Below are 13,617 nucleotides of genomic sequence, written 5' to 3'. Positions count from 1 at the left end.
AAGTTTTTCACTGTGGTTTTCTGCGCAGGGGGTGGGGTCGGGATGTGAATATCCAGTGAGATTAGTTTATGGTCTGATCTTACCAATAAGGGATACACTTCTGGTCTGGAGCATAGAGTCCCCATGTTGGTGATGATCAAGTCCAGTATGTTTTCCCCTCTTGTGGGAGTGGTAACAAGTTGTTCCATAGCATTTGAGTTTATAAATTCTAGGAACCTTTGGGCTAGGGTGTTGGAGCTTGAGTAATGCTCCCAGTCTATGTTAGGGTAGTTGAAGTCGCCCAAAATAATGGTGTTTGGAGAGACCTTCATATTTTCCAGTGTTCTCAGGAAGGCCGAGTGAGGTTCCTGGGTTTGGGAGGGTGGTCTGTAGCAGGCTATAAACTGGAAGGCAGTTTTACCCACTGTTAGTTGCACATGGATAGTCTCTGATGCTTCATGCTTTGCCACCAACCTGGAGGTGTGGGTATCTTTGATGAATATCGATACTCCCCCTCCTTTTGTGGTTCGGTCCAAGTTTTGGGGCCGAAAAGCATGGTATGAGGTATAACCTGGTAGTGCTGGGGTGCTCTCGGGAGCTCTGAACCAGGTTTCTGTTACTCTGTTACTGCACAGATATCGATGATCTCCATGCGATCTCCATGCTAAGGAGAGTTTCGAGTGCGTGCATCTTGAGGTTTAGACTTCTGGCGTTGAGTAGCATTACTCTTAGTTTCTTATCCCTTGTGATACCTATGGAGGTGGGTTTGTCTTTTGAGCCTTGCCTAAAAAAGGCACTATGGGGGTAGCAAGAGCCTTTGCCAATATCCGAAAGCCCAGGGGTGACAGGTGCAAGCTGTCCCTAGCAAAGCATCGTGGCTTATCGAGCATATCATCCCAAGCTGACAGGCATTGGATCCCCTTTGAATGACACCAGTACTTAAGCCAATTGTTGAATTTGATCATCTTGTCTTCATATTGTGGCATCATTCTTGGTGAGGGTAAGATGCTACTCAAGGTCAGGGTCATACCGGCCTGGGCTACATACTCAGAGAGCTCCTTTATGTCTCTTTTCATGTAGTCCAGGGAGGTACGTCTCAGGTCATTCACACCAGCATGGACAATGACTGAGTCATATTTGTACTTGCCTTGGAATGACCTGAGTGCTTGTGTTATGTGGCGGATCCTAGCACCCGACAGGCTTCTCACCGTGACCCTCTCCTTGTTCAGCCTGGTGAGCGGGACGTCAGTGTGCCTGACGATAGAGTCACCTATTACAAGTGTATCAGGTGTGTTGTTTAGTCTTAAGGGCTGTGACTGTTTGGCACACTGGCTTTGTGAGATATGTGTTGCACGTGTTTTGTTTTGGGGTAGCGGCTGCTTGGGTGTCTGCTTTGGAGGTCTCTGCTGCTTCGGCAGATCTTTATTTAGAGCCTCCGAGTATGTTTTTGTGTGATTATGTGTTTGGTTTGCTGTTGTGGTAGGTCTATGTGAGACTGGAATTGTAGTGAGTGTGGTTTCCTTCTCCTCCTGACTGGTTAAGCCATTACTGAGTTGAGAGAGCTTAGCCTCCAGTTTGGCTATATGGTTGCATCTCTCATGTGTTGGAATTTGTTGGGAGGAGGAGAGGGTTGTCTGTGTACATGAGGCAGTTGTAACATTGCCTCAAGATTCCCAGATTCACCAGCTGGACTGGAGAGGAGATTGACAACTGACCTTTGGACATGCTGGAATAATATTGGGAATTCCTTAATAATTGAAAACCAGGGCCAGTGGGGAGTGAGGGTGTAGTGCTTTTAATTTTTAGTGCTGACTTATATAATTGCTTTAGTGAGCAAGTGCCAGGTAACTTAAGTGCAATGTGTTACAGAAAACTTAAATGCAAAAACGACAAACAGTAACTTTCTTTTAAGTGAAACAAGGAAATAAGTACAGTAAGCAATGCAGATATCACTAGTGATCCACAGAAGCACTGAGAAGCCACGTATTAGGTGGAATTAGCGTTCCAGGGAAATAACAAGCAAACAAACAACAAGCATATAAACAAAGCTAGATTCAGCAGGCCTGGATCTAGTCTATGCTACAGCAAACAAGGTGTACCAATTTCAGTAAGATACAGTTCAAATATTCAGGCACTATAAACCTTTAACCAGAAATTCCCAGCTCAGAAGGACAGAGTCCAGCCTCTTCTCCCACAAGAGTGCAGACCACAAACCTTCTTAATGTAAAATAACTGGCCTGAAGCCAAAGTGCTTAAACCAGAACTAATACACTTTAAGAATAACAGACACTGGGCTCTCAATCAGCAGTTCCCAACTTAGAAGGATGAAAGCTACCTGTCCTGCCACCACAGTGCATGCCACAAACCTTCCTAATGTAAAACAACTGGTCTGAAGCCCAAGTGCTTAATCCAAAAGACTTAGAATGATAGCTACACTTTAATCAAGTTACTACCAAGCAGTAATAAATACAATTGAATACTTTAGAGAATGCCTGGATTAGTGCTCAAGTTACACAAACAAAGCTAGATCCAGCAGGCCCGAATCCAGTCTATGCCACAGCAAACAAGGCGCACCAACTTCACTAAGAAGCAGTTCAGATATGCATGCACTATAAGCCTTCAACCAGAAATTCCCAGCTCAGAAGGGCAGAGTCCAGCCTCTCCTCCCACAAGAGTGCAGACCACAAACCCTCTTAATGTAAAATAACTGGCCTGAAAGCCCAAGTGCTTAAACCAGAATTAATACACTTTTAGAATAACAGACACTGAGCCCTCAATCAGCAGTTCCCAACCTAGAAGGATGTAAGCTACCTGTTCTGCCACTACAGTGCAGACCACAAACCCTTTCAGTGCAAAACAACTGGTCCGAAGCCCAAGTGTTTAAACCAAAAGGCTTAGAATGAGTTACACCAAGCAGTAATAAATACAATTGAGTACTTTTAAGATGATGCAAAATTAAAAAAAAGTAGGTAGAAACACAAGTACTGAACAAGTGTAGAGATCAAAGAAACAGATTTGAGTGCTGAAACTAGAAAACTGGCTAGTTATAAAAAAAAAAAACTAAGCTAGAAGGCTTCTCTCCAACACAGAAGGGCTTGGGGGCTCAGAAGCCTACAAATAGTCTATACCACTTAACAGGAAAGGCAGGAAACAAGCTTAATTTTTTTTTTTTTTTCTGTTTCCCAGATGCTCTCTTTGTACAGAGTAGGATCCTGAAATCAGAATATGATCTCACTGCACTCAGTGAGCAAATGAGATGGGCCCAGAAGGAGTATCCAAACACAAATTTACAAGAGGGGCGGGCAGTTGCAAGGCCACTAAGATTAACACCAAAACCAAAACCAAAACCAAAACAAAAACAGGGAGGGTGGGTGGGACTAACTGAAGAGCAGAGTGAAAACTTCCAGTTCAGTTAATATTCCTTCCACACAGTTAAAATCAATTTAAATACTGTATTTCTTTGAAAAAAAAAGAGCAGATAAAGGTACTTAAATTCTCTTATACATCCAGTTGAATATAGCAAGTTCTTAGCCGGCCAAAGCTGAGGTTTTTAAGCAGAAAATATTTCACACTGTACCACTTGTCTATTTTGCTTATGCTTGTTCTACTACATATAAAGTATATTATGTTGTGGTCACTTAAGGTGTCTGGGAGACTGCCTGTGTGAGGGTACAATGTGGGGTTGTTAGTTAGGACCCAATCAAGGATGGATTCCCTTTTAGATTTTTTTATCACATCTGGTTGGAATTTGGACTAGCTGTTGGTAGCCATGGAGATTTATTAGATTACTTGGTGGTTCTGATATACAGGTGAACCAATCTAGGTTGAAGTCCCCCAGAATAAGGGTTTCTTGTGAATATGTGGAAGAACACCAGGATAAGAAGTCTTCAAGGCTAGCAGGTGTATTACCAGGTGGAATATAGATCACAATTGTGGTGATGACCTTTTTAGGGTGAAGTTGAAGTTGTGAGATAAGTATGTCCCAATTATTGGGGGAGGGGTAGGAGTTTGGTAATTGATGAACAGTTAAGTTGGACTTGTACGGTAAGGCAGTTCCACCCCCTTTATGAAGTGGTCTGTCTTGTCTGATGATATTGTAGCCGGTAGGGAGAACTTCTGAGTTAGCTATGTTTTTATTTAGCCAGGTTTCTGTTAAAGCAACTATGTCTGGGGAGTAGTGTGCTATTGTGGCCACTGTCGAGCAGAGCCACAGAAGTGATCCCCGGGGTGTATTTCCTATCTCCCATCCAATCATCAAGATTTTTCTTGAAGAGTGCTAATGAGGAGCTTTGTTTGATATAGATAGGTAGTTTGTTCCAGAGTATGGGAAGTCTCTGGGACAGGAATCTATCCCTCCAGCATGTTCTGTTTATTGTGGTGATGAGGTTTAGGTCCCTAGAGCGTGTAGCTCGTAGGTATTGGGATTTATTTAAGTGGAGCATGTCTAAAAGCTCTGGGTTTGACATAGCTTTGTGTGTTAGGCAGAGATCGCCTCTGAGTAGGCGATATGCAATGGAGTAAAGATGCAGTTTTTTGAGACGGTCTGCATAGGGCATCTTTTTGAGGCCGATAACCCTCTTTGTGAGGTATTTCTGTGGCCTTTCCAGTTGTTGTAGATGTCTTGTGAGGTACATACCAAAAGGGGCATTGTACTCTATAATGTGTCTAATGACTGACGAGTAGAGGGGAAAAATGCCCTCTTTTTTCTTGGATGAGAAACCTTTTGTGATGAGATGTGCCACGTAGAAGGATTTCCTGTCTACTGTGGCGATGTGATTATCAAAGGAGAGACGACTGTCCACCTGTGTCCCAAGGTCTCTTATCACACTTTTGGTGTTAAGTAGACTACCACCTATGTGGTAGTTCATGGGTACTGAGTTTTTACCAATAGGGATGACAATGCACTTTTTGGCATTGAGCTTGAGGCCATGGCTTTGTCACCAGGCATCTGTCTCAGCGAGGCCCTTTTGTAGGATGTCCACATCTTTTGGAGTTTTGATTATGGCTCCTAGTTTGCAGTCTTCTGCAAACTTTGTTAGCCAAAGACCTTCTGTGCTGGCCTTTACTTCAGAGAAGTAGATACCAAACAGGAGAGGACCCAGGACTGAACCCTGTGGTACTCCACTTGTCACTGGTCTGAAGTTGGATTTGGAGTCTGCTACTTTCACAGTATGGGTTCTGTCAGTGAGCCAGTTGGCAACCCATCTTGTGACATAGGGATTTATACCTAGTTTAGTGAGTTTATCTATAATTCCAGAGTGGGGGATGGTGTCAAAAGCATTGGCGAGATCTAGATAGGCTGTGTGAACCACCTTACCCTCATCTACGGCTTTGGTGACTGCTTCAAAGAAGTCTTTCAGGTTTAGGAGACATGATCTGCCTTTTACAAACCTGAACTGGGTGGGGTTCTGTGTTTGGAGATTACCAATGTCATTGTTTATAAGTTCCATGATGATACGTTCCATAGCCTTGCAGACCAGGCTCATTAGGCTAATGGGGCGGTAGTTTCTGGGGTCCGTGGTGACTCCCCCTTTGTGGAGTGGGATAACTGTCGCTGTGCGTCATTCAGTGGGCACATAGCCTGAGGTGAGGCTATGATTGAACATGGTACTTAGGTGGGGTGCCAGTTTGTTCTGTAGTTCATGTAGAACACAGCCTGGGATGTCGTCAGCTCCCATGGATGCTGTGTTCTTGGCTTTGGATAGTGTGTTTTTTACCTGTGCTGCCGTGATTACAGGAACTTTGCATTCTTCTGGTATAGAGATGGGCCCTTTAGGGGATGACAGGGGGGGTAAAGTTAGCACTGAACCTGTCTGCCAGGATGTTGGCAATATCAGTTGGTTCTGTATATTTAGTGCCATTGTGCTATAACTCAGAGCAGATCTGAGTGTTGCCATTGAGATTCTTGACATAGCTATAGAATGCTTTGTGGTTATCTTTAGAGTCAGTGGTGATTTTGTTTTCATAACTAGCTTTGGAGGATTTTATGAGGGATCTCAGCTTCTTACTGAGGCTCACCAGGGAGTTTCTCCAATCATGGAATTTTACTCTTTTTTGCAACAGTTTCTTTCTTCTGTTGTAGAGTTTGTTTATAGCAGGGGACCACCACATTGGCTTCCTTTTTTTGGAGGATAGCATCTTGGTTCTGTTAGGGATTGCACAATCCATGCACTCATAACTACTTATAAAGTGCATTTGTTTAGGATTCAGCAGTCATACCTCTATTGTCTGTCAGCATGGGTGTCGTGAAGTTTGCCACTTCTGTCTTAAGAAGCATGAAGTTGGCTTTGGAGAATTTTTTTTACTGTGGTTTCCCTAATGGGGGGTGGGGGAGGGATGTGGATGTCTAGGGTGATTAGCTTGTGGTCGGATCTGACCAACGAGGAATTGACCTCTGGTGTGGAGCACTGGTTGCCCATGTTGGTAATAACCAGGTCTAGGATATTGCTGCCCCTGGTGGGGGTGTGGATAAGTTGATCCATGTCAGTGGAATTTATGAATTCCAGAAAACGTTGAGCACAAGAGTTGGTAGTTGAGTAGTTTTCCCAGTTAATGGTAGGGTAGTTGAAATCGCCCATTATTAGGGTGTTAAGTTGTACCCTAATATTTTCCAGTATATTAAGAAATGAGGAGTGGGAATCCTGGGGCATGGTGGGGGATCTATAGCAAGCTACAATTTGGATTGTGGTCTTGCCCAGAGTTAGTTGCACTTGGATAATCTCGGATGCATTATGCTGAGCAACTAGCCTCGAGGTGTGGATATCCTTAATGAATATGGACACGCCTCCGCCTTTAGTGTTTCATTCCACGTTAGGTGGCTGAAAGGTGTGATATGAATTATAGCCTGGTAATGCAGGGGTACTCTCTGGAGCCTTGAACCAGGTCTCTGTCACTGCACAGATGTCAATGTTCTCCATTTTAAGGAGTGCCTCGAGTGAGTGCATTTTGAGGTTTAGACTTCTAGCATTGAGTAGCAATATCCTCAGATTCTTCTTGCCTGTACCTATTAAGGTGGTGAATTTGTCATTTGAACCTTGCCTAAAAAAGGCACTATAGGGGTGGCTTGAGCCTTAGCCAGTATCCAGAATCCCAGGGGCGACAGGTGCAGGGCATCTCTGGCAAAGCATCGTGGCTTGTCGATCATGTCATCCCAGGCAGACAGATACTGGATCCCCTTAGAATGACACCAGAAGCTTAGCCAATTGTTGAAGTCAATCATTTTGTCCTTGTACTGTGGTATCATTCTGGGTGATGGCAGGATGCTACTGAGGGCTAGGGTCATACCTGCCTGGGCTACAAGATCGGACAGCTCCTCCATGTCCCTTTTCATGTAGTCCAAGGAGGTATGTCTCAGGTCATTCACACCAACATGGACAATGACAGAGTCATGTTTGTACTTATTGTGGAGTGACCTGAGTGCATGCGTTATGTGGCGGATCCTGGCACCCGACAGGCAGCTGACAGTAACTTTCTCCTTGTTTAGCCCGGTGAGTGGAACATCAGTGTGCCTGACTATAGAGTCACCTATGACTAGAGTGTTGGGTACGTTGTTATCCCTTATGGGCTGCGGTTGAGTGGCACACTGAGTTTGTGGGCTATGTGTCATTTGGGTTGTGTTCGGGGGTGGAGGTTGCTTGTGTTTCTGCTTTGGAGGTTCCTGTTGCTTGGGCAGGTTTTTACTGAGAGTCTCCGTGAATGTACGTGTGTGTTTTGTGTTACTATGTGTGTGTTTTGGTGGTGTAGGTTTTGAGGGACTATGTGCTGAGTGTGGTGTGGTGCAGGTGTTTACCTTCTCCTCTTGACTGTCTAGTCCAGTCTTGGGTGAACAGAGCTTTGCTTCCAGTTTGGCTATATAAGTGCATCTCTCACAGGTTGTAGTGTTGGGTGTTAGGAGGAGAGGGTTGCCTGTGTACATGAGGCAATTACTGCATTGCCCCAAGATGCCCAGATTCATCAGGTAGACAGGAGAAAACACCGGGAGCTGACCCTTAGACATGCTTGGATAGGTGCTTATTTGTTAAGTACTAGAAACTGTTTTCCTCTAGACAGTGAGGAAAGTTGAGTGCTGTAGTAATTTGTAGCTTATTTAGTGCTTACAATAGGTTCTAAGCAAGTGCTGAGCTCAAAGAAACAGACGAGTGCTGAAACAAAAAACTGGCTAGTTCTAAGAAACAAAATTAAGCTAGAAGGCTTCCCTCCAACACAGAAAGGCTTGGGGGCCAGGAAGTCTACAAATAGTCCTGGACACAACAAATCTATGGCCAGGCTAGACTACCCACAGGAAAGGCAGGAAACAAGCTTAGAATTTTTTTTTTTTTTTTTTTAGTGGAAAGAGAAAAAGGAGTAGCAGAAACTAAGCTGACTGGCCTTCTCAAATGTTCTCCCTGTACTGGGTAGAATGAGGTAATGACACTAGACTGGGAGGAGGGTCCCAAATCAAATTTACACTAGGGGCATGCAACTGCAAAGCCACCAACTATAAAAACACCATACCAATAGGGAGGGACAGGTGGGAAACAAACTGCAGAAATGTTTCTCACAGCAGAAAAGCAGCAGTGAGCCTTTAAATGAAAGTTTTAAACAGCTAAAGGAGCCTCTAGAAAATGAGTTTAACTGCAACAAGTTATCGGAAACAAACACCCCAACAGATGCTTAATAAAAGTGGACAATTTCCAGTTAATACCTCACACACAGTGAAACTAGCTAGAAAAATATACAGTACACAAAGTGCTATAAATAACAAAGAATGTGTACTGTGGAGCTTTTCTCCCTGGGCCTCCGCTGAAAATGGGCTTATACCCAGTTGGACTGTCACAGTAAACAAATGTCAAATAAATAAATAATTTGTAAAAATGGATTTCTTATCACAACTGTAATATACCAAAAAAAATATAATTGTAATTACGTATTCTACATGAAAACTGCAGCTTATCATGAGAAATGTAATATATAAAGCAGTGTACCACTTTAGGGTATACTACATCCGCGGTGGTGCAGCGGTAGCGTTGTCGCCTCACAGTAAGAGGTTCTTCCATTCGATTCTTGGCTGGAGTGAGGGGAGTGCCTTCTGTGTGGAATCTGCATGTCCTCCCCACGGTTGGGTGGGCATTCGAAAGACATGTGTAAATGGGCGTGCCTTTGTTGAAGGTTGAACGTCAAGCTGGCACCTCGGCGTTCGTGAAAAATCTACTGCCAATCATTAGCGGACTGGAGTTCCGCTGTGGTGACCCCTAACCGGGAAAAGCCGAAAGAGAAACAACAACCACTTTAGGGTATATTGGCCATAATTCTAGCCTGAATGTTGGGTATCAAAGTGGACCTCCCTGCATATGCAGTTGCTGCCATGTTAGAAAACAGAGCAGTAGGTGCTTTCAAATTCTATTTCCTGTGTTTCTGTATTTATTAAGCCTGATGGTCTCTTGGTAAACTGAAGAATGCAATCACTGCAGTCCCTAATCTCAAACTATATAAACACTTCACTAAACTAAAAGAAAACTAATATGCCTTGGCCAGCAGTATGTAGAAACACAAAGGCATATAAAATAAAAGATTAAAATAAATATTTAGTATGCTATGCATGCTGCAGAAATTTAAAACAAAGTCTCAGTAAAGGAAAGAAATGAGGTAGAAAATACAAAAAGCATTCATACCCCTCCAGATTAGGACAAAACACATGAACATCAAATGACTAAGTAATGTATGACCTGTGTATTTATGTTTTTCCTTCAGCAATTGTAATCCTTAATGTAATAGCATACTTGTGAGTATTTGGTCTGTATTAATACTTAGCTTTCCAGCAGTTTATTTTTGGGAGTAAAAATGAGTTCTCTTAGCTACTCATCAGCTTGCTTTCACTTCTTTCGGTATAAATATATTCTATTTGATTTACTGTCTCATTTGCACTGTTTTCATTTCCTTCTCATGAGCTCTTCAAAATATATTTCTGCACCTGCAGAGAATCTTAAAACAAATGCATCAAAAGTTATCCATTCTGAGATTGGAATAAAGCATTGTTGTTAAGTGCATGTTGACAGCATACCTCTTAACTGTCCAGATTTTCTGCCTTATATTTTTAGTTTGCTCCTTATAAAAATTGTGGTTTTCTTGCAAATCACCAAGGATTGAATTCACTAAATAATAGCCATTTGAGTTTCAGATGTCATAACCTACAGGAAATGCATGTTACTGCAAATGCTGTTATTCTGTCAATGTTATAAGTTTGTAAGGGAAATATTTAAAAATTGTTCCTATTTTTCAGCCTTTGTTCCCCTGTTATGTTTGGGTTTTCAGAATTATTACGCTAAGAGGTTGAGAGGTATCCAAACACCAGTTTTATATATATGTATATATATATGTATATATATATATATATATATATATATCACACACACAAACACACACACACATATATATATATATATATATATATATATATATATATATATACACACACACACACCTTATATGCATGTTTAACCTGATGCTCCCCCAGGTGAGAACTCAGGATGGACATGCCAGCATCAGCCACTTATACCTACCACCCCCTTGGCCAGCTCTACCACCTAGGCTACTAATCCAACTCAAGTTATCCAGGGTGCAAGCAAGACCAAATCCTCTAAACAATGGAGTCCATGGACTGGCATTTATGACTGGCATCTTGCACAGATTTAAATGCATCTGGAACAGATTTAAATTTATCTATCCATCCTTTTTTGACCATGTAAGTCCCATTAGTCTAGTGGCCTCTTTTCAGGAGAGACCAGCAGTGATATTTATACTGCTAAGGGAAATTCGCTTTTTGATATGTGGAATTTATGCATGAAACAACTACTGTAAAGAACCCGATCCTCGATCCACTACATCCCCCTCTCACAGACACACACACCTTCCCTCCTGCCCCAGGAGCCAAACAGATCCTGATTCTGTGACTTGCCCCAGCCCTCCTCCTTCATAACATTTTTGTTAATAAAACAAAAATATTTTTTTTCTTTTAAAATGTAGCTATCTGCTACACTTTAGAGTAGACTCTACACGGAGTACTACAGTGCTCAGATTGAAATAAAAAAAGACATTTTTTTTTTACTTTTAAATTGCAGCAAACTGGAGAGCACAACACCACTCAGGTTTAACGGCAAATGTAATACTGGCTGTTAAAAGCCAGTATGCATTAAAGAGCAACTGGGATTGGCTGACCATGCCCCCTAACACTTTGTTTCCTGGGCAGTTGCCCCTTTTGCCCTGCACTAGCTGTGCTTCTGATAAGTACTACCATATAGTTTTTGTGGAGCTTTTGCCTGTAATGCTGCTGGAGTATTCTGTATGCTGTATTGTACTCCTGTTATTACTTCTTCAGGAACTTTTCTCCATGACCTCTGATGTCTGGGACTTTTATAGTAAACAATTGGAGTGAATGAAAGCATGAATGAATGAATGAATTACTCAATCATTCCATCAATCAATCTCCCAAGTTCTACTACAGACAATGTAGTCTTAAATAAAATTCCTTGCTCTCTTAATGAAGCAAGAACTGCATCAGCGGCTGAAATCAGAACCCAAAATGTACTCCAGCGCATTGTAACAAACATGAGATGGACCCTCAGTAAAGACTGAAATCAATTGAGTCACCTTGACATTCAAGGTGAAGGCAAACCAGTTAGAACATATGTCATTTCTAAAAAGCTTTGTCACATTTTGGGGAACAGGGCACATTTAGCAGAGCTTTGATATCACTCACATAGTTAAACAGAAGCTTAGGCACCATGTAATTCAAGTGTAGCACTATGTGGTAGAGACACTCAGCAATAAAAGCAGACTATAAGTAATCATCACTAAAGTCAAAATTGTCTTCATACCCACATTATGCTAAGAAAAGACCCTGCATGTAACAGTCAGGCATGAAAAAAAGTTTTACTGAAATCAAAGTCCGATTAACCAAGTTTACCCATATTCAGAGGCTTTAACTTCAATTTCAGATTTACTTGCATATTTACGAAATGAAGAGTAAAATAAACCAATTATGGGATAATATGTAAAAAGAGATTCATAACAAAGAACTTTAGTACTGAATCGTTAGAAAAAGCTAAATCAGAAGATGTATAGAATTGTAACAGATCGAAATGAGAATCTCAATAAGTTTCATGATGCTGACTTTCATAACCGTAAGCACAGATATTTGATGTTTTAGTTGCACTACTGGAACCACCAGAAGCGCCACGTTAACAGTTGTGCCCAGCACTACCACATGGCAAGCGAATGGTCAGAGAAATGTTGTCAGAAATAGCTAAAATGCTGACATCTTTGTGTGCGGTATAAACATGACCATGTATGTTTACGTATACAAATGGAAATATTGGAAATGGTAGGCTGGAATTAGCTTACAAAGATAAACTGATGCATGATAACATTTCAGTAGCAGCAGAGACACTGTCTACAACATCGACTGATATGTTTGATACATCCATACTAGACAATGATTGTATGACTTTGTATTAGAGTGTTTGCGTGGCTATAACAGCTGAGTGTCACTTAAAGTGAAACTCCACTGATAAACACAAAAGATGCTTCCTGGCTTTCCTTGGAAATATGGAAAAAAAGTCCAGCAACTTTTCAGAATGAATGCAGCTACCCTTGTTATGGAAATGATTTTTTTTCTTCTCCCTTAAATTATATTCTTACAAATCTATCATTAAATTCTTGGGGAGAACAGAAAGTTAACAAGTTAATGAAGGAAGAGGTAGTGGAATTCTGCAGCAAATCCTACAGAGATTGTTGAACATCGTCCATAGTGCTATAGTCTGTAACAATCTTTAATGTCCTCCAAAGAATCTTGAGCTACAAAAGAGCTTTAATTGATGCTGTAGTATGTAAACACTGACAACGTGCCACCAACATACACAACACAAAAAATGCTTTGAACTTATACAGTCTGCATGTCTGCATTAACTGTGACTACAAATTTTTCTTTCATCATAAGCCCAATACTAGTTTCACCCAGAAACAGCAAAATAAATGGAAGAAAGTAGGGATTCAGTAATCCATTACTTCCCACTAAGATCTAAATGTGACTGATGGCAGGAAGAGTAAAGTTTAAAGTTAAATGTCTAACACATCACAAAAATTATAGTGCATTGTAGATTGTGCCAACAGAATATTTCTGGACATTCCTGATCACAATTTACAATTCTGGTCAAGTGGTTGCAGTTTGGCAACAGATGTCTTTGAAAATGAAAACTTGCATTGTGGCATTCCTACTAGTTAGGTTGTTCTTGACTCACTGACTGTATGAACTGCTTTTCTCCCTTCACCATGTCTTTGGCTCCTGTCCACTTTCTTACTGACAAAATATTGGTGGAATACAGCTTCAGTAATGCATAAGCTGCTGTAGGAGCTATACTGGATACAAACCCATTGTCAACTCTTAAGGACTGAAGCAATGTGTTCTACACCAGGATCTGCATATGAAGTGCACTGAAGTCTACAAAGAACTCAAACATATGATCAGTATGACGCACAAAATCGGTTTTCAGAATAAGTACAAGGGGTGCCCTTTCATTTAAATTTGACTTTTCTACCAGTAGCAGTCACCTGCCATACCTTATGACAGAACATTCTAAGATTGCTGCAGACACTTTAGCTAGT

The 13,617-nt window shown here is 41.6% G+C and overlaps 1 protein-coding gene across 3 annotated transcripts in view; it reads left to right on the top strand.

The window, feature by feature from the left end:
- Positions 1–13,617, top strand: part of PLCH2 (phospholipase C eta 2) — a 1,923,638-nt gene that overhangs the window by 620,402 nt on the left and 1,289,619 nt on the right. The window lies entirely within an intron of this gene.

Source organism: Protopterus annectens, chromosome 2.part1 (assembly GCF_019279795.1).
Source record: "Protopterus annectens isolate FY-2018-M chromosome 2.part1, PAN1.0, whole genome shotgun sequence".
NCBI lineage: Eukaryota > Metazoa > Chordata > Ceratodontiformes > Protopteridae > Protopterus > Protopterus annectens.
The sequence above is the reverse complement of the archived record's forward strand: the minus strand, read 5'-3'. Positions and strand labels throughout refer to the sequence as shown.